The sequence below is a fragment of the Cetorhinus maximus genome, chromosome 5, assembly GCF_964194155.1.
Source record: "Cetorhinus maximus chromosome 5, sCetMax3.hap1.1, whole genome shotgun sequence".
NCBI lineage: Eukaryota > Metazoa > Chordata > Chondrichthyes > Lamniformes > Cetorhinidae > Cetorhinus > Cetorhinus maximus.
The window spans coordinates 88,282,577-88,309,540 of NC_135883.1; positions in this window are offsets into that span (position 1 = coordinate 88,282,577).

Below are 26,964 nucleotides of genomic sequence, written 5' to 3' on the forward strand. Positions count from 1 at the left end.
TTACCTGTAATACTCCTGGCATTAAAGTAGAGGCCATCCAGCCTTGCCTTACTCCCTTGAAACTTAATGCAGCTGTACTCCCTCTGACTTGATTGTTTTACTGTATTATGATGTGTCCCTATTCTGCTAACATTCTGTGTCCCCTCCCCCTGCCGAATTAGTTTAAACTCCTCCCAACAGGACTAGCAAACCCGCCCGCAAGGATGTTAGTCCTGCTCTGGTTCAGATGTAGACCCTCCCGCTTGTACAGGTCCCACCTTCCCCAGAAACGGCCGCAGTGATCCAAGAATCTAAAACTCTCCCTCCTGCACCAACACTTGAGCCACATATTCATCTGCGCTATTATCCTATTTCTGAGCTCGCTAGCACGTGGCACAGGGAGTAATCCAGAGATTACAACCCGAGAGGTCTTGCTTTTTAGTCTACTGCCTAACTCCCTGAATTCTTGATGCAAGACCTCATCCCTCTTTCTACCTATGTCATTGGTACCAACATGTGCCATGACCTCAGCCTTATCACTCTCCCCCTTCAGGATGCCCAGCAGCCGTTCAGTGACATCCTGGACCCTGGCACCAGGGAGGCAACATTGTAGCACCTATCTGTTCCCCTGACTATAGAATCCCCTATTACTATTGTTCTTCCTCCCTTCCTGTACAGACAGGCTGCTTGTGGTGCCAGAAGCTTGGCTCTGTCCGCACTCCCTGGAGGAACCAGCGCCCTCATCAGCCTCCAAAATGGAATACCGATTTGCGAGCGGGATCCCAGGGGACTCCTGAACTACCTGCCTGTTTCTCTTGGACTACCTGGTGGTCACCCATTCCCTTCCTTCCTCAATTCCCTTCATCTGCAGTGTGACCACATCTCTAAACATGCTATCTATGATGCTCTCAGACCCGGGGATGCTCCACAGTGTCCCCAGCCGCCATTCCGGCTCTGAAACATGAGCTTCCAGGAGCTGCAGCTGGACACACTCCCTGCACACATGCTGGTCCCGGGCACTGGAAATGTCCCCGGCTTCCCACGTGGAGCACGAGGAGCATACCACGGCTTTGAGCGCTTCAGCCATGACTTATCCCTTTAAATTAAACCTTTTAAGTCAATTACTCTAGGGCCCTTCTTTCCTGATCCTTGTTACTGTAGAATATACAAACTATAAGTCACAAAAAACCTTAAACTATAAGCGACTAAAGTAGTAAATACCTTACCCACTACTTACCAGTGATTCCTTTCCGGTGTAGCCTCTACTGCTGCAACATGCGCTGAAGATTTAAGAAGTTGGATAGCAAGGAAAAAATGCAAAGAGCACCTCGTTCCCTATGCACCGAATTCCCGCTTTGCACCAAATTGCCAATACCCACTCTGGCTGTGCTTCGCTCAGGATGTGCTCTCTCTCCAGTTCGTGTGCAGTTGCTGATGGCACAGATGTGGAGATAAAGTCTACTCACTGTGGTGTGATCGTGTGGGAATCAATGCATCTAAAGTTCCAGATAGGAGTTCTTTGCAGGGGTAGGGGGCCATGTTTCACCCCTGAATGCAGGCGAAATGTTGTATCACTGGAATATCCATTGAATCCATGAGACCTGGGAGGAGGAATAGGGCAGACTATATTTACAAAAGTGCAAAGTATATACAGTGAGTATACACTATGCCACCATATATACCGTATGTACAATGAGACTATACATCCCTTGCCATCAGTGTGCATTCAAACTTTTAAATTCTCCTTACTCTACCGCAATGTCTAGGTGCAGTGCTGACATTTGCAGCAGAGGTGGAGGCAGCCTGCTGACTGCTTTGCCTTGTTGTCTGAGATCACATTGGCGGGTGTCTTCTGGAGGCTTGAGGGCCCCAGCCTGCTAAAGGTCTCCTAGGGCAGAATTTTTAGCTCGGCCTGTGGGCTGCTCCCAGTCCCACTGATCGAGCACGCCCGCCGAACTAAAAACCCTGTCCCAGCTCTGAGACAGGTGCACCCTCCTTGGCGTGACGTGCTGGAGGTGGTGGGGTCACTGGCAGAGGGGAGGTGGAGCATAAGGGAGTGTCCCCAGGGGGGTTGCCAACCGGGTACTTCTCCTCTCTCTGGCTCCCTTGAAGGGGCTCCTGGAGGGAGGTTGAGCACTGATCCCCTTTGTCCTAGCCCAACCATCTTCAGCTACTTCATCAATGACCTTCCTTCCATCACAAGTTCAGAAGTGGGGATGTTCGCTGATGATTGCACAATGTCCAACACCATTCGCGATTCCTCAGACACTGTAGCAATCCAGGCCCACATGCTGAAGATCTGGACAACATTCAGGCTTGGGCTGATACGTGGTGAGTAACATGCACGTCACACAAGTGCCAGGCAATGACCACATCCAACAAGAGAGAAATTAACCATCAGCCCTTGACGTTCAATGGCATTACCATGGATGAATCCCCGCTACCAATGCCTGGGGGGTAGCATTGACCAGAAACTGACTAGATCAACCATATTAATACTGTGGCTACAAGAGCAGGTCAGAGGCTAGGAATCCTGTGGTGAGTAACTCACCTCCTGACTCCCCAAATCCTGTCGACCATCTACAAAGCACAAGTCAGGAGTGTGATGGAATATACTCCACTTGCCTGGATGAGTGCAGCTCCAACAACAGTCAAGAAGCTTGACATCATCTCAGACAAAGCAGCCCTCTTGATTGATACCGCATCCACAAACATTCACTCCCTCCACCACCGACGCATAGTAGCAGCAGTATGTACCATTTCCAAGATGCACTGCAGGAATTCACCAAGGCTCCTTCGACAGCACCTTCTAAACCTGGGAGCTTTAACACCTGAAGGACAAGAGCAGTAGGTGCATGAGAACACCACCACCTGAAATTTCCCCTCCAAGCCACACACCACCCTGACATGGAACTGCATTGCCGTTCCTTCACTGCCTCTGGGTCAAAATCCTAAGAACCTAAGAAATAGGAGCAGACATAGGCCATTTGGCCCCTCAAGCCTGCCCCACCATTCAATAAGATCATGGCTAATCTGCCCCAGGCCTCAACTCCTCTTTTGTGCCAGCTCCTCATAGCCCTCAACTCCGCGATATTTCAAAAATCTATCTACCTCCTCTTTAAATACTTTCAGTGATCTAACCTCCACAACTCTCTGGGGCAGAGAATTCTAGACATTCACTGCCTTCTGAGAGAAGAAATTACTTTGCATCTCAGTTTTAAATGCATGTCCCCTTATTCTGTAATTATATCCCCTAGTTCGAGATTCCTCCACTGGTGGAAACATCTTCTCAACATCTACCCTGTCAATCCCCCTCAGAATCTTATACATTTCAATAAGGTCATCCCTCATTTTTCTAAACACTAATGAATAAATTCCTAACCTGGTTAGCAGTTCTTGATAAGTCAACCCCTTCATCCCAGCAATCAGCTTAGTGAATCTCTTTTGAACTGCCTCCGATGCCAGTATATCCCTGTTAAATATGGGGACCAAAACTGTACACTGTACCCCAGGTGCTGCCTCAACAATACCCTGTGCAGTTGTAACAAGATTTCCCTATTTTTAAACTCCAACCCCCTAGCAATACAGGCCAAAATTCCATTTGCCTTGTTAATTACTTGCTGCACCTCCATGCTAACTTTTTGTGTTTCATGCACAAGAACACCCAGATCCCTCTGTGCTGCACTTTTTTGAGTCTCTCTCCATTTAAATAATAGTCTGCCTTTTGATTCTTCCTAGCAAAGTGCATGACCTCACACTTTCCTGCTTTAAACTCCATCTGCCAAGTTTTTGCCCACTCACTCAACTTGTCTATATCCCCTTGCGGATTTCTTATGTCCTCATCACAACATACCTTCCCACCTATTTTCGCATTGTCAGCAAATTTGGTACATTACACTCTGCCCCCTCCTCCGTTAATGAGTCGTTAATGTAGATAGCAAATAATTGAGGCCCTAAGACTGATCCTTGTGGTGCTCCACTAGTTAATGTCTTTCCAACCTGAAAAAGAACCATTAATCCCGACTCTCTGTCTTCTGTGTGTGAACCAATCCATGTTAATACATTACCCCCAATACTGTGAGCTCCTAACTTGTGCAATAACCTTTTATTTGGCACCTTGGCGAATGCATTCTTAAACTCCAATTACACTACATCTCCCCTTTATCAACTCTCCTTGTTATATCCTCAAAGAACTCTAGCAAATTTGTCAAACATGATTTTCCTTTCACAAAACCATGTTGACTTTGTCTGATTGCATTAAGCTTTTCTAAATGACCTGCTATTTCTTCCTTAATAATGGATTCTAGCATTTTCCCAATGACAGATGTTAGGCCGACTGGCCTGTAGTTTCCTGCTTTTTGCCTCTCTCCCTTCTTGAACAGGGGCATCGCATTAACGTTTTTTTCAATCCACTGGGACCCTCCCGGATTCCAGTGAGTTCTGGAATATTTCGACCAATGACTCCCCTATCTCTGCAGCCACTTCCTTTAAAACCCTTGGGTGCAGGCCATCAGATCCTGGTGACTTGCCTGCCTTTAGTCCCATTAGTTTATGAAATACTTTGTCCCTCGTGATAGAGACTGTTACAAGATCTTTCCTCCCATTAGCTGCTTGCTTATCTGATATTTTTGGGACTGCAGTGTTTCAAGGGGGCAGCTCACCACCACCCTCTCAAGGATGATTTGGGATGGACAACAAAACTGCTGGCCTAGCTAGCGATGCCCACAACCCATGAAAGAATATTTTTAAAAATCAGTGTTGATGTCCCATCTGCTGATCATGTGTGACATCTCTGTGAATGTTAACCTTAGAATTATGAGAGTTTGCGCTTGTGGTATTTAGAAGCTTGACTTACCCTAGTTGAGTAGATGAGATCATTTATCCTTTCCCCACACTGCAGGGCGGTCCCCCTTTGGACCTCATGGGTGCTCACTGCCCTGGCGACCTTCTCCCAGGTCACCATGGTCAGACAGGAGGGCCTCCTGTTTCCAGCCCTTGGAAGGAGGACTACCTTGGGGAGGCTTTCCTTGGCCGTCTGCAAGAGAATCTCCAGGGAGGCATCATTGAACTGTGGGGCCAAAGGTTGCTGCCTTCTCCTGGACATATTCTTTTTCAGAATCCGGAGTTCCTGGCCTGCAGCGAGTGAATGGCTGTCCGAGTGCCTTTTCAACATGGCGCCCGGACTTTGGAGCCTATGAGGTGATGGCGGGATGGGCAACTTCCTGCTGCCCCACTATGATATTCGACATGCTCCTTGCGGCTGCATAATTAAAGAGCTGAACAGTACAAGATCTCATGTGTCCAGCCACCCTGCTCTCCAGTGAAAGTCACTCTGATTTTCGCTTCTGTCACCGGATTTAGTCTCCGGAACAGAAAATTCCATCGAATAACTGTTTCTCTCCCCAATAGATGCTGCCTGACCTGCTGAGTACTTCCAACACATTTTGGTTTTATTTCAGATTTCCAGCATCTGCAGTATTTTGCTTTAGTACAGTTTTAAGTGGAGCCTTCAAACCAGCAGGGAGAGGAAAGTATCAGCCCACCAGTTTGGATTCTATTTAAACATAAGTGGCAGAGCTAAAGACTTTTGCCACTCATTTTCATCAGGGATCTCTCAATTATCCAAAATAAGTTTGGTTCTTGGAAGCCCCAAGTTAAGAGCATAAATGAGTTCCAATGGATGATCAGGAAAACCCCTGTGGAAATTCACACTCAGTATGTATCACTCAGTCTTCCAGATGGCCATTCTCATCACTGTTTTAAGCCAGCATGAGCCAAAAAGCATAACACCACCAATTTGCCAATCTCACTCAGTCAGGTCACAGAGAAGCCTGCTGTTGGAAATGGAGAAGTTCAACCTGCTGCAGTCGAGATGAACTTCAGAACTCATTTATTCAGCATTTATTTAGGTTATAACTGATCTAGGAGTGCTTGTTTATGATATTATTCTAATCTCAGCACTGACATCTTCCATCTTGATAAGCAGGAAAAGGTAAAAATTAATATTTGTTCTTCATTTCCCCCATTTAATTATTTAGGTCTAACTTTTAATATTCATCAGGTGTCAGCCATAACTCAGTTCGTAACACATTCACCACTGAATCACAAGGTTATGGGTTCAAGTCTCTTTCCAGGGCTTTAGCACAAAAATCAAGGCCTAAAGTCCAGTGCAGCAGTGAGGGAGCATTGCAGTGTGAGAGATGCTGCCTTTCAGATGAGATGTTAAACGAAGGGCCCACCTGCCCTCTCAGGCGGATGTAAAAGATCCCAAGGCACTATTTTCTAGCCAATATTTATCCCTCGACCAACATCACGAAAAAAAATTATCTGACTATTATCACATTGCTATCTATGGGAGTTTGCGGAGCACAAAGTAGCTGCTGCTTTTTCTACATTACAATAAGTGTAATTACAACAGTGATTACACTTCAAAAAAGTGCTTCATTGGCGATAAAGCACTTTGTGACACCTGTGAGCCATGAAAAGCGCTATATAAATGTAACCCTTTTGTTTTTTTAACTTTCCACTTGCATAAGACCAATTTCATTGACTGGTTTCCCAATATCCTGTATTTAAAAGCATTTCATTGATTTATGGGCTTTTCCCTCATATTATTTGCCATTTTTCTTCCTCATATAGAAGCCATTTCCATACCTCCATTTTCCCATCAGCAAGTGATGCTCATGGGTGACCAGTAAAGGAAATTCATGGGAAACTTGTGCACCCAATCACCCATCCAAAACAATTCGCTTACACTGGAGCGTCAGCTTGTTGCATGACTGCAAATCCATGGAGAAATTGGCAAGCATGCATGATGCAGGCCACTCCCACTTTCTCCAGGCATGGAGAGACATAATCAGTTTCTTAAAGGGACTCTGTGAAATTCCTCCAAAAATATCTTCTCTTAAAGATTTTTGTGTGACCAGGAGGTGGTTTCCAGCCACTACAAAAATATTGCACTAGCCAGTGGTCCATTCTTGACACCCTCCTGGAACCTGCACACAAGTTTACTTGCCTGCTGGCTGTACATGACAACTGGTTGATTTCCAAACACAGGAAAGTGGTGACATGAAAGGGAGCATCTGTTTGGTGGCAGGAACTTATCGGAAATATGTTAATGAGAGCTCAGCCTGGAAACAGTTTGGGCCTCCACCTTTTTACTGCCATTTGTTGATGCACTTTTCATTTACTTAAATGAGAGCACATCAATTCCCTGTTTTCCCAAAAGCACCTTATAGCAATTTCCAGTTATTGTGCTAAGTTCCTTCTCTCAAAATCTCAGATTTACACCCCAAGTAAATGAATCCAAACTCAAGTTGCTTTTTTCATAATTTGCACACCCAGACTTATGGCAGTATTATTTTTTCCTTCATACTACATCTTTAGTCTGTCCATTCTAATCGTTAGAAACTCGGCCACAACAAATAGTTTTAGTTAGGCCTTTTAAAGCCAATTATATTCATTTTCCTATTGCTTTGGCAACTTAAACAATGTTTTTGCTGATAACAGGCAGAATTTTCCGTGCCCGCTGGTGTTGGGTGTGTTCGGCGGTGTGAGAGCATAACAGAGCGTTAAGGCCAAAAATTGGTTTCACGAAGTCGTGGAACGAGTTTGCAATCGTCTACTCTGCCCGTCAATGGTGGGTCATGTTTCCCGCCACCAGACATCAGGAACCTCATTGTAATACATCTGCATATCAATATAAGGCCAGCCTGCCGGAATCATCCCCCTCCCGCTGGATCATCTGCATGTTTCACAACAGCATATATAAGGCGTGCATTTGGTGGGCTGCGCTTTGAAGGGAATTCGGAGGTGAGTACATAATAACATTGCGTAGGCCTTGCCAAGGTCACCTGTTGGTCTTCAAGGTTGAGGTGTGTTGTGGGGGGGTTGGGGGTGGTGACAAGAGCTGCCCTCCGGTTGAGGTGAGTTGGGAGGGAGGGTGGGGAGCAAGGGCTGCACTGTGGTTGATGGTGGGGGCAAGGCAAGTGCCATATTTTAGGGAAACCTTATATAAAGTGATCATTCCTCTGTAGCTGAGACAGTTCAGGCGCAGCCACATTAACATGCTTGGAGTCGGGCCTCTGCCTTATCTGCCCACTCAAGCAACACAGAGGCATATAAGTGCCACCAAGTGCTCCAGAGCCTTTCACCCCTCAGACACAGACTGCAAATTAATGAGCGTTTTAGTGGACTGCAGAACAATTGGACGACTGGGCACATTGTACAATCTCCTTGCGAAAGCTGGCTATGGAGCAGTCACTCCTGGAGGTGCTCACAGCCGCTTGCAATGTCATCATTCTGGTCTGGACCAGTCTCCTCCATAGTTCAAGCCAACAGTGCAGCCTTGCAGTGCAGGTTAGGAGAATGCCTGCACCTGAGCTGAGAGCACAGCATACAGTCCAATGGACAAAGCTGCTGCCAATTGATCAGGTGGACTGGGGCAGAAGAGGGTGGAGTTTCGAGCAGTCATGCAGCGCACTAAACTCTGGTCATCCAAGAGGTGGCCAGCACTCTCAGGGATGCATTAAGTGGCTTCAGGCTTAACCTTGAGAGGTTCTTAGAACACCCAAATTAAACCACGCATCTCTCTCATTCATCCTGCAAGAGAAGTACATTAGGAGCATGGAGCCTGGTGAACTAACTGTATGCCTTGTGGAATACAGAGAGTAGAGACGACGGAGAACAGAGTGACGGAGATCCCTGGCTGGGCGATGGAGGAGTAGCACTCTCAGGAAAAAGGGGCTGCTGGGACTTACACACACACGTTGAAGAGCCACAACGAGCCATCGCTGGTCATCACCTAGCTAGACCCAGAGTCTATAGATGTTGCCCGTCATTCCTGCAGATGGCCAAGAACCAAAGATGGCACACGTCTAGGGAACTGGTTGGGCACATTTGCCAGCTGCTGTAGGATTTGGTGCCACGTGGACATGAAGGGCATCCACTGCCCCTGGCTGTGAAAGTGGCCATGGTGCTCAATGTTTACACCAGTGGCTCCTTTCAGGGTTCCACAGGTGACCTCCATGGGATATCACAAGCCTCCACACACAAATGCGTCCAAGAGGTCACAGATGCCATCTTCGCGAAGGCCCACAACTTTGTGCATTTCGCCTGGGACCAGGAAAGCCAGGATGCAACAGCAATTGGATTTGCCCAGGTCTCAGGCTTCGCACAGGTGCAGGGTGCCATTGACTGCACTCACGTGACACTCAGATCTCCGACACAACAAGCGGACAAGCGTACCTTTGCACATTGTTTCTATTCAAATAATCATCTAATGCCCTCTTGAATGCCTTTATTGATCCTGCCCCCACCACACTTCCAGGCAGTACATTCCAGACCCGAACAACTTGTTGCGTGAAAAAGATTTTTTCTCACATCACATTTGCTTCTTTGGCAAATCACTTTAAATCTGTGCCCTCTCGTTCTTGATCCTTTTATGAGCGGCAACAGCTTCTCCGTACCTACTCTGTCCAGACCCTCATGATTTTTAACATCTCTATCAAATCTCCTCTTAGCCTTCTTCTCTCCAAGGAGAACAGTCCCAACATCTCCAACTTATCCTCATAGCTGAAGTTTCTCATCTTTGGGACCATTCTTGTAAACCTCTTCTACACTCTCTCCAAAGTGTTCCATCCTTCCGATAATGTGGTGCCCAGAACTGTACACAACACTCCAGCTGAAGTCCAACGAGTGTCTTATATAAATTCAGCAAATCCTCCCTGCTCTTGCACTCTCTGCCGCTATTAATAAAGCCCAGGATACTATATGCTTTATTAACTGCTCTCTCCACCTGTCCTGCCCTGTTCAATGATCTACGCACATATACGCCCAAGTCTTTCTGCTCCTGCACCGCCTTCAAAATTTCACCCCTTATTTTATATTGTCTGTCCACGTTCTTCCTACCAAAATGCATCACCTCACACTTTTCCACATTGAACTTCATCTGCCACCTATCTGCCCACTCTACTAACTTGTCTATGTCCTCTTGAAGTTCACATATGGTTTAGTAACAGGAGTAGGACATTTGGCCCCTCGAGCCTGCTCCATCATTCAATCAGATCCTGGCTGATCTGATTGTGGCCTCAGTTCCACTTTCCTTCCACCCCTTACCCTTTCACTTTCTTGTCAATCAAGAATCTATCTAATACAGCCTTAAAAATATTCAATGACCCTGTCTCCACCACACTTCATTGAAGAAAGTTCCACAGACTCACAACCCTCTGAGAGAAAAGACTTCTCCTCATCTCTGTCTTAAGTGGGAGACCTCTTATTTTTAAACTATGTGCCCTAGTTCTAGTTTTTCTCACTAAAGGAAACATCTTTTCAGTATCTACCCTGTCAAGTCCCCTCAGAATCTTATATGTTTCAATAAGATCACCTCTCATTGTTCTAAACTCCAATGGATACAGGCCCAACCTGTCCACCCTCTCCTCTTAGGATAACCCCCTCACTCGGGGAATCAGTCAAGTGAACCTTCTCTGATCTTTTAATGCAACTATGTCCTTTCTTAAATAAGGAGACCAAAACTGCACACAGTGCTCTAGATGTGGTCTCACCAATACCATATGCAACTCTAGCAAAGCATCCCGACTTTTATATTCCATTCCCCTTGCATTAAGTGACAACATAGTTAGCATACTAACTTTTCCTGATTCATGTACCAGGACACCCAGATCCCTCTGTGCGTCTGAGTTCTGCAATATCTGCCCATTGAAATTATACACTGCTTTTTTATTCTTCCCGCCAAAGAAGACATGTTCACATTTTACCACATTATACTCCATCTGTCAAATCTTTGTCCAACCATTTAACCTATTTATATCCCTTTGCAGTCTCCTTATGCCCTCTTCACAATTTATTTTCCTACCTAACTTTGTGTTAGCAAATTTAGCAAGCATACATTTGATCCCATCATCCAAGTCTATTAATATAGATTGTAAATAGTTGAGGCACCAGCACTGATTCCTCTGACACTGATCCACTTATCAACAAGAAAATAACCCTTTTATGCCTACTTTCTGTCTCCTGTTAGCTAACCAATACTCTATCCATACTAATATTTTACCCCCTACACCATGAGCTCTTATTTTGTGCAGTAACAGTTGATGTGGCACCTTGTCAAATGCTTTTTGGAAATCTAGGTACAGCACATCCATAGGTTCACCTTTATCCATGTTGCTTGTTACCTCCTCAAGGAACTAGTCAACAAGGTTTCCTTTCACAAAACCCTGTTGACTCTGCCTGATTACATTGAGATTTTCTAAGTACCCTGCTATAACCTCCTTAATCATAGATTCCAGCATTTTTCCTTTCACAGATGTTGAGCTAACTGGCATATAGATTCCTGCTTTCTGTCTCCCTCCTATCTTGAATCAAAGAGTTGCATTCAATATTTTCCAATCTGATGGGTCCTTTCCAGAATCTAAGGAATTTTGTAAAATTAAAACCAGTGCATCCACTATCTCAGCAACAACTTCTTTAAAGACCTAGGGTGAAGTCCATCAGGACCTGGGGACTTGTCAGCTTTTGGTCCTAATAGGTTTCTCAGTACCTTTCCCCTGTGATTGGAATTGTTTTAAGTTCCTCCCTCCCTTTCACCTCTTTATGCATACATATTTCTTGGATGCTACTTGTATTTTTTTAATTCATTCATGGGATGTGGGCTTCGCTGAATGGGCCAGCATTTATTGCCCGTCCCTGGTTGCCCTTGAGAAGGTGGTGGTGAGCTGCCTTCTTGAACTACTGCAGTCCATGTGGTGCAGGTACACCCACAGTGCTGTTAGGAAGGGAGTTCCAGGTTTTTGACCCAGCGTCCTCTCGCATTTGGCGATTCCCCCCCCGCCAGCATAGCGCTTCCCGCTGGACGTCACACTGGGTGGGCCTTAACTGGTTCACCCACTTAAAATGGTGGCGGGGCCCGCTTCTCCGGCGGGGATCGGCTCCCCGCCTGCCAGAGATTGGGTCGGGCCCGCCTGCCCAGTAGGAAGAAAATTCTGCCCTATGACTACAAGGGCAGGTCAGAGGCTAGGAATAGTGTGACGAGTAACTCACTTCCTGACTCCCCAAAGCCTGTCCACCATCTACAAGGCACAAGCCAGGAGTGTGATGGAATACTCTCCGCTTGCTTGGATGAGTGCAGCTCCTACAACACTCAAGATGCTTGACAGCATCCAGGACAAATCAGCCTGCTTGATTGGCACCCAATCCACAAGCATTCACTCCCTCCACCACTGACGTATACTGGCAGCAGTGTGTATCATCTACAAGATACACTGCAGCAATTCACCAGGCTCTTTCAGCTGTGCCTTCAAAACCTCTACCACCCAGGAGAACAAGGGCAGCAGATGCATGGGAACGCCACAATCAGCAATTTCCCCTCCAAGCCACACGCTATCCTCACTTGAAACTATATCACCGTTCCTTGACTGTCGTGGTGTCAAAATCCTGGAACTCCCTCCCTAGCAGCACTGTTGGTATACCTACAACACAAGAGATGGAACAGTTCAAGAAGACAGCACACCACCACCTTCTCGAGGGCAATTAGGGAAGGGCAATAAATGCTGGCCCAACCAGCGGGACCCGCATTCCATGAACAAATAAAAATAAGTTATCCCTGATGCTATGGCCTTCCCTTAAAGTCTTTCCTTCTCAGTGGAATGTGATTTCTCATTTAGCTTAAACATTTCCCAATTGCATTACACAAAGTCAGGCCTCATATTCTACTGCATTCACTGCTCCCAATGTGGTCTCCTCTACATTGGAGAGACCAAACGCAGACTGGGTGACAGCTTTGCGGAACACCTTCAGCCTGTCCGCAAGCATGACCCAGATCTTCCTGTTACTTGCCATTTCAACACTCCACCCTGCTCTCGTGCCCACATGTTCGTCCTTGGCCTGCTGCAATGTTCCAGTGAGGCTCAACGCAAACTGGAGGAACAGCACCTCATCTTCCGACTAGGCACTTTACAGCCTTCTGGACTTAACATTGAGTTCAACAACTTCAGACCATGAACTCTCTCCACCATCCCCACCCCTTTTAGATCCCTTTTTTTCAATTTTCTTTTTTATTTTTTATCCACTTATTTTTACTTATTTTCATTTTTATTCATTGCTTTATCCCCACCTTTTATTCTATTATCGATCTTTTTCCCCACCACTTTCCCCTCCCCCCACCCCACCCCCACTAGGGCCATCTGTCACTTGTTCATGTTCTTTCCAGAGTGCCTTGTCCTGCTATTACCACATTCTGCTTTCTAACCTTAATGCCACCATCAGCATCTCCTTTAGCCAGTACCACTATCATTAATGCCCCTTTGTCTTTTTGTTCATGACATCTTTGTCAATCTCTCCTTTACCTCCTCCTGTCTATCCAGCTTCACCTGCTCCACCCACTCAAACAGTATAAATTTCATCACATTTTTACTTCTCTTTGGCTCAGAAGAAGAGTCATACAGACTTGAACGTTAACTCTTTCTCTCCACAGATGCTGTTAGACCTGCTGAGATTTTCCAGCATTTTCTGTTTTTGTTTCTCATTTTCTAATGTACTATTATAGATGGAGATATATTTAGATGTAGTACATCTCCAAATTGCATTATGATTTCCAAGATAATTTGGTATATATATGATATACAGTATTATATGATCTTTCCCATCATCAGTTAAAGCTTATTAGCCTACATAGATTTACCTAGCACTGAGTCCTGGAAACAATCCAGGTCCATTACATTTAGTTTCATATCTTGAAAATTTTAACCATTTATTTACATTTCCTTTTTAGGATTTTGGATTGCTGGTTTCCCTATTATTTATCCCAATATGGACAATTATCTTCGGCTCTTTCTCATCTCCTTTAATGCACAGGCTACCCACTCCATTATGTCACTCATCTTAGCCATTAATAAACCTAAATTTCACAATTTACCTCATTCTCTTTATATAACTCTCTATCCAGGGACCCATTTATGGAATTTCTTATGAAATATATGCTCCCGTGATATCTCTTTGTTAAGAATGTTCCTCTCTGTGTAGTGCTTCATTAGCATTGGAGCAGTGGATCTGTACCTATTTTAGGCACAGGCTCTGCTCCACCCATTTGTAGAAACTACAGAAAACCCAGGATGAATTAAGAGACCTCATTTAATGGGTTTATTCTGCTTTGCCTATCTGTAGTGTCTTGCAAATGATCAATCCCAGGGTGTTATTGAGACCAATGTCAGGGTTACTTGCCACTTAGTGATGAAAAAGAAAGTTGCATGAATTAGATCAAAATTCACATCTGAAAATTCTGAGTGTTTTCTTTAAGTTTGGGATATTTCAACAATGTTGGTTTTGTGCAGCATTTGAACCAGAACTCAGTTTTGAAATCTAAAAAGGAAAAAATCATTTTGTCATAAAAAAGATATTAAAGCACATTTAATTATTCTTGGAATCACTTCATATTAGGACTTTTTTGGACCGAGTGTAAGATTTCCATTTATTACATCTGTCGGGGATTGGGTTTACAGTTTTATGTGAAATGTGACACACAATGAAATTGACACTGTCTGCTATATACACTGAAAATGTTCATTTATTTCCGAAAATGTTATTCACCAACAAGTTGGTAGATAGGAATTGGAACAAATCAGTTCACAGAATACATGTTTAAATTTGAGGAAAGCTGGAACATGTACTTATTACCTGTGACAAACATACACAGTATTACGATTGGTTTCAGAGCACATAATACTTTAACACATTCAGCAAAGTCCCCAAACGTGAATGTCCTGAGATTTAACATGCTGGATAACGCAATACATGCTATTATATACTGGTTCAACAAAATGCTTTTAGCATAAGCTAAGGCTAACCCAATTCTCTCTGTGCTCCTACTTTCTCTGTGTTCCTGCTCTCCCTGTGCTCCTGTTCTTTGGCAGCAGGCCAGACAGAGCAGCAACCTAGCAGGAACAAAGCATGAAGAGACCTCCGGGGGAGCAATGGGAGTGCGGGACCACTATGGGAGCACAGCACAGAAAGAACAGTCGCATGGGAAATCCAGAGCCTTGATGAAGTGGGACCAGAGAGAGCAGGAGCACAGAGAGACCAGGACCACAGAGAATGCAGGACCACAGAAAGAGCAGGAGCAGGGAGAGAGCAGGAGCAGGGAGAGAGCAGGAGCAGGGAGAGAGCAGGAACAGAGAGCGCAGGAACAGAGAGAGCAGGAGCACGGAGAGATCAGGAGCATGGAGAGAGAAGGAAAATGGAGAGAGAAGGAAAATGGAGAGAGGAGGAACACAGATAGAGGAGGAACACAGGAAAAGGAAGAACACAGAGAGAGAGAGAAAGAGGAGGAACACAGAGAGAGGCTCTGACTCCATCACTGACCCTTTGACCTATCACTGACCTCTGACCCCATCACTGACCCTCTGACCCTGACAGAGAGAGAGAGGGGGAAGACGGAGAGGGCAAGAACAGAGAGAGAGAGAGAGCAGGAACACACAGAGAGCAGGAACACATAGAGAGCAGGAGCACAGAGATAGGAGGAACGGAGAGAGATGGAGCATGGAGGGCGCAGAAACACGGAGAGAGCAGGAGCACAGAGAGAGCAGGAGCATGGAGAGAGAGCAGGAAGATGTAGAGAGCCAGAGTACAGACCAGGCAGGAAAAGAGAGAGCAAGCAGGAACACAGAAAGAGCAGCAACACAGAATTGGCAGGAACACAGAATTGGCAGGAACACAGAGAGTGCAGCAAAATAGGGAGAGCAGGAACACAGGGACAACAGGAGTACAGAGAGAGCAGGAAGATGGAGAGAATAGGAACACAGAGACAACAGGAATACAGAGAGAGCAGGAAGATGGAGAGAGCAGGAATATAGAGATAACAGGAGTCCAGAGAGGGCAGGAAAAGAGAGATTGAGCAGGAACACAGAGCGAGCAGGAATACCCAGACAGCAGGAATACAAAGAGAGCAGGAACACAGAGAGAGCAAGAACAGAGAGAGAGAGAGCAGGAAGATGGAGAGAGCAGGAACACGGAGAGAGCAGGAACATGGAAGGAGGAAGGACAGGGAGGGTGCAGGAGGGTGGAGAGGGAGCAGGAGGATGGACAGAGAGGGCAGGAGTGTGTTACGTCCAGGAGCACAGAAAGAGCCGCAACACATGGACAGCAGGAGCACATGGAGAGCAGGAGCACATGGAGAGCAGGAGCACATGGAGAGCAGAAACACAGGGTGGAATTTTCCCAGGATTGCACTAAGTACGTTCATGGGCGGGTAAAATGGAGTCCTACCCACCAACAAAAATGGCAGGTTTTCACGTTGTATCTTCCCGAATCATCTTCATCATTTATGCATTCCTGGGAAATGTGCCGTTTGGGCAGGCTCTCATTCGCCTGCTCACCATCACCCCACTGTTGCATCACACCGGCCTCCATCTTTAAATGGCAGCTGCCAGCAAAGCGCTCATTGCCACCAGCTCACCACCGCTGTCTGGGAGACATGGCCTGCAAAGGCAAAATAACTGCAGCCCCCTGTTTCAACGACGGGTCCCTCGAGCAAATGCTGGATGCCATGGAGGCACAACGGGAATGCAGGAACAAAGAGAGAGGAGAATCAGAGAGAGCAGGAACACAGAGAGAGTAGGAACACAGAAAGAGCAGGGACACAGAGAGAGAGCAGGGACACAGAGAAAGCAGGAACACAGAGGGAATATGGACACAGGGCGAGCAGGGACATAGAGAGTAGGGACACAGAGAGAGTAAGGACATAGGGTGAGCAGGAACACAGGGAGAGAAGGAAAATCAAGTGGGCAGGAATACAAAGAGTGCAGGAGCAGAGAGAGTGCAAGAGCACAGAGAGTGCAGGAACACAGAGAGAGAGATAACAGGAACACATAGACAGCAGGAGCACAGAGAGAGCAGGAGCGCTTAAAGAGCAGGAGTACAGTTAGAGCAGTAAAAGAGAGAGAGCAGGAGTGCAGAGAGAGAGCGGGAGCACAGAAAGTGCAGGAATGCAGAGAGTGAGGGAACGCAGAGAGAGTAGGAGTGCAGAGAGAGTAGGAGCACAAATAGAGCTGGAACACAGAGAGCAGGAACACAGAGAGCAGGAAAACAGAGCAAGCAAGAACACAGAGTGAGCAGGAACGTGGAGAGAGCAGGAACATGGAGAGAGCATGGACACAGAGAGAGCAGAAACGCTGAGAGAGTAGGAGCACCAAGGGAGCTGGAGCACAGTGAGAGCAGGAACACAGAGAGTGAAGGAACAGAGAGAGCAGGAACATGGACATTGGAGGAATAGAGATAGCAGGAACATGGAGAGTGGAGGAACAGAGAGTGCAGGAGCACATAGAGAGCAGGAACAAAGACAGAGCAGGATGACAGTGAGAACAGGATTGCAGAGAGGATGGAAGACAGAGAGAACAGGAACATAGAGAGAGCAGGGACATAGATAGAGCCAGGGACACAGAGAGAGCCAGGGACACAGAGAGAGCAGAAACACAGAGAGAGCAGGAACACAGAGAGAACAGGAGCACAGAGAGAACAGGAGCACAGGCTGAGCAGGAACACAGAGAGATCAGGAATACAGACTGAGCAGGAACACAGAGAGAGCAAGAGCACAGAGTGAACAGGAACAGAGAGACAGCAGGAACGGAGAGAGCAGGGAGACAGAGAGAGAGCAGGGACACAGATAGAGCAGGAATACAGAGAGGGCAGGAACATAGAGAGAGCAGGGGCAAAGAAGGAACAGGAACACAGAGACGGCAGCAGGAGAGAGAGAGAGCAGCAGAAGAGAGAGCAGAAGAGGAAAGAGAGCACAGAAAGAACAGGAACACGGAGAGATCAGGAATACAGACTGAGCAGGAACACAGAAAGAGCAAGAGCACAGAGAGAGAACAGAAGCACAGAGAAAGCAGGAACACGGAGAGAGCAGGAACAAAGAGAGAGCAGGAACACAGAGAAAGCAGGAACAGAGAGAGAGCAGGAGCACAGAAGGGACAGGAACACAGAGAGAGCAGCAGAAGAGAGAAAGCTGGAGCACAGAGAGAGCAGGAACACAGAGAGAGCAAAAACAAGGAGAGAGCAGAAACTCCATGATAGCAGCTGTACAGACAGAGCAGGAGAACATAGAGAACAGGAGTACAGAGAGAACAGGAGTACAGGGAGGGTAGGAAAACAGTGAGAGCAAGAACAGAGATGGAGCAGAAGCACAGAGAGAGCAGGAACACAGAGAGAACAGGAACATAGAGAGGAGGAACAGGTGCGCGGGAGCATGGAGAGGGCAAGAGCACAGGGAGAGCAGGAACATGGACAGCAGGGACGTGGGGAGAGTTGGAACACAGAGAGAGCAGGAATACTGAGAGTGTAGGAACACCAAGAGAGAAGGAGGACAGGGAGAGCAGGAGCACAGAGAGAGCAGGAAAATAGAGAGAGCAGGGACACAGAGAGTGCAGGAGTACAATTAGAGCAGGAACAGAGAGAAGACAGGATCACAGAGAGAGCAGGAAAATAGAGAGAGCAGGGACACAGAGAGTGCAGGAGCACATAAAGTGCAGGAGTACAATTAGAGCAGGAACAGAGAGAAGACAGGATCACAGAGAGAACAGGAGTGCAGAGTGAATAATAATACAGAGAGCAGGAACACAAGGAGAGCAGGAAGACAAAGAGAACAGGAACATAGAGAGTGCAGGGAAACAGAGAGAGCAGGAAGATAGACAGAGCAAGAACAGAGAGTGCAGGAGCACAGAGAGAGCAGGAACCCAAAGAGAGCAGAAACAGCGTGAGAGCAGGTGTACAGAGAGAACAAGAGGACAGAGAGAACAGGAACACCGGGAGAGCAGGAGCACATAGAGAGCAGAAACACAGACAAAGGAGGAACAGAGAGAGCAGGAGCACAGTGAGAGCAGGAAAACAGCGTGAGTAGGAACACAGATAGAGCAGTAAACCAGAGAGAGCAGGAGCACAGAGAGAGCAGGAACAGAGAGAGAGCAGGAACACAGACAGAATGTGTGTACAGAGGAGGGTAGGAACACAGGGAGAGCAGGAACACAAGGTGAGCAGGAACACAGAGAGAGCTGGAAGAGGGAGAGAACAGGAACATGGAGAGAGCCGGTGCACAGAGAGAGCAGGAACACAGTAAGTGCAGGAATAGAGAGAAAACAGGAGCACAGAGTCAGCTGGAACACAGTGAGAGCAGGAGCACTGAGAGAGCAGGAGCATAGAGAGAACAGGGACACAGAGAGACCAGGAACTTAGAGAGAGCAGGAACAAGAGTGAGCAAGAACACAGAGGGAACAGGAAAACAGAGAGAGCAGAAACACGGAATGAGCAGGAGCAGAGAGAGAGCAGGAGCACTGAAAGAGCAGAAACACTGAAAAGTAGGAACAGAGAGAGCAGGAGCACAGAGAAAGGATGAAAACAGCGTAAGTAGTAGCGCAGAGAAAGCAGGAACACAGAGAAAGAATGAAAACAGAGTAAGTAGTAGCGCAGAGAAAGCAGGAACACCGACAGAAGAGGAATACAGAAAGAGCAGGAACACAGACAGAGCAGGAAAACCGAGAGAGCAGGAACAGGGAGCGAGCAGGAACACACAGTTAGGAGGAACATAGAGAGTGCAGCAGAGCAGAAGGAGCAGTACAGATGGAACACAGAGAGAGCAGGGACACAGAGAGAACAAGGACACAGAGAGAGCAGGAACACAGAGAGAGCAGGAACACAGAGAGAGCAGCAGAAGAGAGAGAGCAGGAGCACAGAGAGAGCAGCAGAAGAGAGAGAGCAGGAGCACAGAGAGAGCAGGGACACAGAGAGAGCAGGAGCACAGAGAGAGCAGGAGCACAGGAACACAGTGGGAGCAGCAGTACAGATGGATCAGGAGCATGAAAAGAGTGGGAACACAGAGGGAACAGGGACATGAAGTGATCAGGACACAGAGGGCAGAATTTTCCAAGCTCGCTGACGGTGTGATAGGTGGCATGTCAGAAAATATGGCGTGACCTGCTTCACGACAGTGCGAAGGCAGGTTGCGATCGTCCGCTCAGCCCTTCATTGGTCAGCGGGGAGCTAACTGAAACACATTAGCATATAATTAAAAGGCCATCCCGCCAGGCTCTTGGAACCCTGCTATATCGCCTGTCCACGTCAGCGGGAAAGCACGCTGATGTGTTTCACACCAGCACACAGGCGATGTGCACTTGGCAGCCTTCACTTTGGGGGAACTGAGGTGAGTGAGCAGCAGCGTTCTCCACAGCTCACCCATTGTTTACAGGCCTCAGGGGTGCCGGGGGGCAGGGGAAACTGATGCCTGGCCCCAGTGGCGACTACTGAAGGGGGTGCTGGTGTCCGGGAGCAAGTTCTGGCCAGCCTCGGAGGTGACTGCTAAATGGTAGGTGGGGTGTCTGGGGAAAATGTTGGCCAGCTTCAGAGGCGACTACTGGGGGGGGTGGTCAAGTGCTGCCCTGACGCTGCATCCTGCGCACAGGCAATCAAGGTGGGGGTCAGGGTAAGCGAGGGAAGTGACCACGCATTAGAGACACCTGTATAAACTGACCATCCCTCTGCAACTAAGGCAGATCAGGAACAGCCACAGTGATATGATTGGGGTCAGGCTCCTAGCCTGCCCACCCATGCAAGCAACATGGAGGCACCAAAGGGCCACCAAGCACTCCATACCTTACCCACCCACTGCCCCCCATCCCCCACCACCCTCCCCACCCCCTGCACCCCCGGCACAGACTTCAAGTCCACCACCACTTTATTGGACCATGGAGCAGTTGGACTGCACACGTACAACCTCCTCGCCAACGCTGGCCATGCAGCAGTCACTGCTGGATGCACTCACAGCCCCTTGCAATCTCAGCATCCCGGTTTGGACCAGTGTCCACCATGTCGCAGGTTGACAGGGCAGCCATGCAGCGAACTCATCTCTGGCCATCTGAGGGGTGACCAGCACTCTCCGGGAAGCATTAAGGGGCAGTCACACAGGGCCAGGAAAAGTGCTAAGTACAGCCATGATAACCATGTCTCTCTCTCTTTCATGCTGCAGGAGGACCATGTCAGGATTATGGATCCTGGTGACCTAGCTGTATGCCTGATGGCCCACAGGGACTGTAAAAGACGGAGGAAAGCACGGCTGAGGTTCCTGGCTGCGCAAAGGCAGGAGCAGCAACCTCGTAAGAAGGGACAGCAGTGGCTCCCGCACACGCTGTCCAAGAGCGACAGCGAGCCGTGGCTGGTCGGTGCCTAGCAACACCCAGGGTCTGTAGATGCCGCCTGCCATTCCTGAAGATGACTGAGAACCTGTGTCGCCGACAACTGCGCACGTCTAGGGAACTGCTGGCTCACATCTGCCACTTGCTGCAGGATTTGGCGCCAAGGGGACATGGAGGGCATCCACTGCCACTGGCTGTGAAAGTGACCGTGGTGCTCAATTTCTATGCCAGTGGCTCCTTTCAGGGTTCCACAGGTGACCTCTGTGGGATTTCACAATCCGCCACCCACAAATGCAGCCATGAGGTCACGGATGCCATCTTCTCCATGGCACACAGCTTTGTGCATTTCGCCTGGGACCGGGACAGCCAAGATGCGAGGGCCATTGGATTCGCCCTGACCTCAGGATTCCCACAGGTGCAGGGTGCGATTGACTGCACCCATGTGGCACTCAGGTCTCCATCGCAAACTCGATGGACTTCATCAACCGCAAGGGCTTCCACTCACTGAACGTGCAGCTGGTATGCGACCACCAGAAATGCATCCTGCAGGTGTGCGCAAGGTTTCCAGGGAGAGTGCACGATGCCTACATCCTGAGTCGCTGGCAGATCCCTGCAGTCTTGCAGGATCCACAGAAGCTGTAGGGTTGGCTTCTTGGGGACAAGGGCTACCCACAGAGGCTGTGGCAGATGACACCCGTGTAGCGGCCTCAGACTGCAGCAGAGCGACGGTATAATGAGGCTCATGCTGCAGCTCACAACTGGGTGGAGCTGACCATCGGGATGCTGAAGATGTGGTTCCAGTGCCTGGAGTGGTCTGGTGGAGTCCTGCAATACAGTCCGCAGAGGGTGTCAAGTATCGTCATCTGCTGCGCCCTTTACAACGCTGCAACGAGGTGAGGAGCTGGCTGAGGAGAAGATGGAGGAGCTGCGTGTCTCCCCTGATGAAGAGGACGCTAATGGGGGTGAAGCTGAGGAGGTCCTCGGTGATGACGATGATGGGGATGGGGCTCTCGCGCTGGCTAGATGAGGCAGGCGCACTCAGGAGGCCGTCATAGCTGCCAGGTTTGTGGAGGATGATGACGACATGCAGTGAGGTGTCCCTGTAGATGCTCACATCGCAGTCGTGAACGTTTGACTCCAGTCTGGCTTATCTCAGCGCCAGTACCCTCTGAGAGAATGCTCCTGTCCTGGAGACACAGTGGAGGCCCTAACAGTCACTCGATTCCAGGAGGATGATGACAACATGCAGTGACGACACTCCATAGATCTTCACATAGCCTCTGAGAACGTCTGACTCCTGTCTGGCTGAGGGCAGCTCACTTGCGCTCCATGATCAGGGCCATCACAGAGATGCAGCCACAAAACCTTAGTCGCATCAGATGCTGTGTCTGCCTTCAGCATCTCAGCCTTCAGGAGCTGGTGCACAGCAGCACTGGTCACAGATGCTGGTGTGATGGGGGGCAGCCCCAACTTAAAGGTGCTGAGATCACACAGAGAGTATGAGAGAATTCAGTGGCACCTGCCCACTACATTCTGGCAGCAATGACCAGCACTGCCGAGGTGCAGGGATTAGTAAGGTGTTCAGGGAGTGTGAGGCTGGACCATCACTGTGGTCTGAAGGCTGCACAGAGCATAGGGAAGAGGCCCTGGACCGAGACACCTGCCTTTCATTTTGTGCAGAAAGGTTTCACACCTGAATGACAAGAACACTGCTCATCAGAACAAGGATACAGAGGCAGGGAGACATTCCTGGGAGTTTATTGACAATAGTGAACATTATGTACAAGTGATTAACACCCAGGCCCAGGCTGTGCAATTAATTCTCCTTTGCTTTCCTAGCCCTGCTGCTACGTCTTGGTGCTCCCCAGACATCCACAGCGGAGGTGGAGGCAGCCTGCTGACTGCTACACCCTGTCTGTGATGACTTTGGTGGGCATCCTCTGGAGGGCTGAGACTTGGAGGGCACCGGCTCGCTTCAAGGTCCTGCTGTGTGGCAGTGGAACCTCCTCGGCCTGTGAAGCTGGAGCTGTGGAGGTCACAGGAAGAGGGGAGTTAGATGGACCAGTCACTCCCAGAGTCACCTGAGTGGATGGCCCCGGAGTGTGCACCTGCTGATCCTCCTCCCTATGAGTGCCCAAGGGCCCCGTGAACAGAAGGGGTAGCTGGAGAGAGATTGAGCTGCCCAACACCTCTCTCACTTTCATACTGTTGGAGGCCAACTATGGCATCAGCGATGGAGTCAAGCCTATGTAGCTGTGCAGGAGTGACATCCTGGACCAAGGTCTCCATGGCGGCTGCCATCCTGCCAGTGTTGACCACAGTGCGTTGCGATGCCGGCGCTATCACCTCGGCCTGAAGAAGGACAGACTCCTCCACCGTTCCTTGCAACCTGAGGGGTGCAGCGGACATCCCTTCCTGATGTTCCTGAGTTTGCCTTTGCAGCTCCAGCAACTGTGACATGACCGAGTCCAGAGGCTCGTCATCTGACTCAGACTCAGCAACATTCTGGCCTCCAGTAGTCCTCCGAGTGCCGGGCACCCTGGATGTCCCTGCCGCCGCCTGCTGTGGAACAGACAGTGCGATGTGCTCACCAGATTATGATCCCGAGGCTACTCGAAAGCTAGGTCCCACTGAGGTGTGTGTCTCTGCGCTGGTGGAGGGTGTGGGTAAGCACTGCGATGGGATTTCAAGGAGGATGCCTTCAGATTCCTCTTCAGAGGTTTCTTCGGGGCTTGATTGGAGCCCCTGGGTCATGTACTCTGTCGGCTGTTTGGCAGATTTGCCTGTGAAAGCAAGGGGAGATAGTTAATGCATGGCAGTGGCCTGTGGAAGACGACATATCACTCATGGTATGGTTGTCTGATGGATGTTGCACTGCTGGATCCTCACTTGGTAGAGCAGCGCCGACCTCACCATCAGCACAGGATGGTCCCTGTCATCGCTGGCCAGCTGGATGGCTCTGTTTTCGAATTCAGTCAGAACTTTGATCTTCAGTATCCCTCCACCTGTCTGTGACATTTCCCTCCTGTTGTGAGCCAGTTTGTCCTGCATGGATAGAGATGGGGAAAGTGTATCAGGACACCTGCCGGGCCAGATATTAAGTATGCCTGTCCTGTGTGAGTGGGGAGTGGTCCCATGGATGGGATGAGGACAGTGATGGTGAGTGTGAGAGAATGATTGGTGGTGTCCCTTGCACTGGCAGTGAGTGAGGGCCCTGTGGATGTGTGATGGGTTTGCAAGTAAGTGAGTTGGGAGTGATGATAAGTATGACTTACCCTGGTGGAACGGAGGAGATGATTCATTATTTTGCGGCACTGGGTGGCTGTCCTCTTCTGCAGGGTGTTTCCGCTGACCACCACTGCCACCACCTCCTAAGCCAGGTTGGTGACTTTGCTGCCCATCCTGCAGCCAGACCGGGAGTAGAGCAAATTGCGTTGGACCTCCACAGCATCCAGCAGTCACTTGAGGGACCTGTCGTCGAAGCGGGGGGCTGCAGTCTTTTTGCCTTTGCTGGCCATGTCTCCTGGGCAGCGGTGGTGAGGTGATGGCGATAAGCACTTTGCTGGCGGCTGCCTTTTAAAGATGGCGGCCGGCATGGTGCAACAGCGGGGTGATGACGAGCGGGCGAATGAGAAATTGAAATGGCATGTTTCCTGAGAATGCATTAAAAAATGAGGCGGGTTCAGGAAGCAATGGCGTGAAAACCCATTATTTTCGTCAGTGGGCAGGACTCCATTTTTTCCGCACGCTACCGCACTTAGTGCAATTCTGGGAAAATTCCACCCAGAGAGAGCAGGAGCACAGAGAGAGCAGGAACACAATGAGTGCAGGAAAAGAGAGAGAGAACAGGAGCACAGAGTCAGCAGGAGCACAGGGAGAGCAGTAGGACAGAGAGAGCAGGAGCACAGAGAGAGAACAGCAACACAGAAAGATCAGGAACTAGAGAGACCAGGAACACAGAGACAGCAGGAACACTGAGAGACCAGGAACAGAGAGAGAGCAGGATAACAGAGAGAACAGAAGCGTAGAGAGAGCAGGAGCACAGAGAAAGCAGGAGCACAGGGAGAGCAGGAAGACAGAGAGAGCAGGAGCACAGAGTAAGCAGGAACACAATGGTAAAAGGAGTGCAGAAAGATCAGAAACACAGAGAGCGCAGGACCATGGTGAGAGCAGGATCAATGAGACAGCTGGGGCACAGCAAGAGCAGGAGCACGGAGAGAGTTGGAACACAGAGAGAGAGGAACACATGGAGAGCAGTAGCACATAGAGAGCAGAAACATAGAGAGAGCAGGAACTCAGAGTGAGCAGGAGTACAAAGAGAGCAGAAACATAGAGAGAACAGAAACATAAAGAGGGCAGGAACACAGACAGATCAGGAACAGGGAGACAGCAGAAACACAGAGAGAGCAGGACATGGGGAGAACAGGAACAGGGAGAGAGCAGTAACATGGAGCATGCAGGATTACAGAGATAGCAGAAACATGGGGAGCAGGGACACAGAAAGAGCAGAAACAGAGAAAGCAGGAGCACAGACAGATCAGAAACAGGGACAGAGCAAGAACACAGAGAGAGCAGGAATACAGACAGAGCAGGAACAGGGAGCGTGCAGGAATACAGACTTAGCAGAAACATGTACAGAGCAGGAAAACAGAGAGAGCAGGAACACTGAGAGAGCAGGAGCACAGGGAGATCAGGAACACGGAGAGCTTAAGAACATAGTGAATGCAAGGAGAGTGAGCTGGAACATGGGGAGAGCAGGAGTACAGAGAGAACAGAAATGGAGAGAGAACAGGAACAGAGAGAAAACAGGAATACAGAGAGAACAGGAACACAGAGAGAGCAGGAACACAGAGAGAGCAGGAATACAGAGAGAGCAGGAACACAGAGGGCAGGAGCACAAAGAGAGCAGGAACATAGAGAGAACAGAAATATAGATTGAGCAGGAATACAGGGAGAATAGGAGTACAGAGAGAACAGGAACACCGAGAGAACAGGGACACAGAGGCAGCAGGAACACAGAGACAGCAGGAACACAGAAATTGCAGAGACACGGGTGGAACAGGAGCATGGAGAGAGCAGGAGCACAGAGAAAGCAGGAACACAGAGAGAGCAGGAACATGGATTTTGCAGGAACATGGAGAGAGCAGGAACATGGGGAGAATGGACAGAGAGAGAGAGCAGTAACACATGCAGAGCATGAACAGGGAGTGAGCAGGAATAGAGTTAGCTGGAACCTGGAGAAAGCAGGAACACAGAGAGATCAGGAGCAGAGAGAAAGCAGTAGCACATGGAGGGCAGGAACAAAGAGAGAAGAGGAACAAGGGGAGCAGGAACACAGCATGAGTCGGAGCACAGAGAGAGCAGGAAGACGGAGAGAGCAGGAACACAAAGAGATCTGGAACACAGAGAGATCAGGAATGCAGTGAGTGCAGGAACAGGGAGCGAGCAGGAACATATTGTTAGCTGGAACATGGAGAGAGCAGAAGTGCAGAAATAGCAGGAACACAGAGAGAGCAGGAATGCAGAGATCAGGAACACAGAGAGCAGGAGCACAGAGAGATCAGGAAAACAGGCTGAGCAGGGACACCAAGTGAGCAGGAGCACAGACTGAACAGGAACACAGAGAGAGCAGGAACACAGAGAGAGCAGGAGCACAGAGTGAACAGGAACGCAGAGAGAGCAGGAACACAGAGAGAGCAGAAACACAGAGAGAGCAGGAACACAGAGAGAGCAGAAACACAGAGAGCAGGAACACAGAGAGAGCAGGAACTGGGAACATGCAGGAATACAGACTTAG